At 39.3% G+C, this 1887-nt stretch overlaps 1 non-coding gene across 1 annotated transcript; it reads left to right on the forward strand.

Annotated features, from left to right (window-relative positions):
- Positions 1-1391: 1391 nt before the first annotated feature.
- On the forward strand, positions 1392-1453 carry LOC142873572 (U7 small nuclear RNA). Its single transcript, XR_012921577.1, has one exon. It is a non-coding gene; the product is annotated as a U7 small nuclear RNA (small nuclear RNA).
- Positions 1454-1887: the final 434 nt, after the last annotated feature.

Below are 1887 nucleotides of genomic sequence, written 5' to 3' on the forward strand. Positions count from 1 at the left end.
AAATATAGAGAAAGCAAAATAGCCACCCCCCCCCCATAAAGCCATAATGCTGATGTCTTTGGAGGAGAACAGATAGGGCATAGAAAGAAAAATAAGACTGCAGGAGCTTCCCAGCAATTCACATGAGAAAATAATTAGAAGAGACTGGAAGTACTACTTAGAAATTCAAATATTAATACAAATGTAAAGCACATGGGTTGTAAATAAAAGGAATTTACATTGCAACATACAAAACACGTATCAGCTAATGGGAAATACCAAGACTTTGTGGACTTATTGTCATGAAGTAGTTTATCCCATGCACCAAATAAATAAAAAAATAATTAAAAATTTGATAGCAGGAGAGTATTCTATGTCAAGAAGATATACCTTTAAGGAAATACACACTAATCTGCTTACAAATGAATAAAGGAGACAGATGTTGAACTGGTCTCAGAGAGGAAGCAGATGATGTGTTCTTGATATATATTACAAAACTGGCACAGAATCAACATATAGTAGTAACAGGGACGTAACCTGGCCATCTGCTGGACACTTAGTCAGCTAAACCCAGAGCATCTGACAAGTTTTGACCAGCTTGCTGAAAATTCTATCCCAGAGGGTGAAGGAAGATGTCAGAACTCATCCTAGAAGTGGCAGAAACTAGTATGTTAACATTTTGTGTTTTTATAAAGAGAAAACCATGTATTTGATTATGTATTTGATATGCTTTTATAGTCACGTAAAAAGTCTCCATAAGGCCTCTCTCCAAGGAGGACCTGGTTATACTGGTTGCCTCTGGCGTATTGAGCTGGATGGCTGGGGGCAGAGAAGGTGATAACAAACTGATAACAAACTCATAACTGTTTGTTTTACTCTAGAAATTACAAACTATGGGATATTGCCTATTTCCAAAAATAAATTAAAATAATCAAAGAAAAAAAAAAGTAAGAAAAAATTCCAAAACAATACTCATGTTTGGTAACAGGAGAGAATCATTTTAAGGTATACCATAGGCCAGGCGCAGTGGCTCATGCCTGTAATCCTAGCACTCTGGGAGGCCGAGGCGGGCGGATTGCTTGAGGTCAGGAGTTCGAAACCAGCCTGAGCAAGAGCAAGACCCTGTCTCTACTATAAATAGAAATAAATTAATTGGCCAGCTAATATATATAGAAAAAAATTACCAGGCATGGTGGCGCATGCCTGTAGTCCCAGCTACTCGGGAGGCTGAGGCAGCAGGATTGCTTGAGCCCAGGAGTTTGAGGTTGCTGTGAGCTAGGCTGACGCCATGGCACTCACTCTAGCCTGGGCAACAAAGCGAGACTCTATCTCAAAAAAAAAATAGATAAGGTATACCATAAAACTTTGTACCTTTATTAAACTGTTTATATTGTGATAATATACTATGAGTAGAGTGTTACAGCTATTTTAGAATTTGTCTATCAGGTCTTCTGGTCCTTACCGGAAGGCCCCCAAAAGAGAAAAATAATAAATAATAAATAATAAAAATATATATACTATGAGTAGATCTCTCACTCTCTCTCTCTCTCTCTCTCTTTTTTTTTAGCACATTATGGGGGTACAAATGTACAAATGTTAACGTTACATATATTGCCCTTGCTCCCCCCTCCCCCCTCGAGGCCCCCAGGTGGGAGAGCACCTGCCTTCCCCTGTGCCCCAGCCCTTGGCCCCTTCCACGTGGAGTGCGGGTTCACCCAGAGTGGGCTGGGTTTGTACTCCAGCCTGATCATGTCGGTCGTACTTGATCTTTTAAAACATGTAACTGAATTAAATATTATGAAACTGATGAAACATTAAGTGTGAAGTGAGAGGGAGTCGCTGCTTCTTGAAAACTTATTTGAATACTTTGGAAAGACTGTAAAAATGAAATGCTAAAAACAAGAGCTG

The sequence above is a fragment of the Microcebus murinus genome, chromosome 10 (assembly GCF_040939455.1).
Source record: "Microcebus murinus isolate Inina chromosome 10, M.murinus_Inina_mat1.0, whole genome shotgun sequence".
In the NCBI taxonomy this organism is placed as follows: domain Eukaryota; kingdom Metazoa; phylum Chordata; class Mammalia; order Primates; family Cheirogaleidae; genus Microcebus; species Microcebus murinus.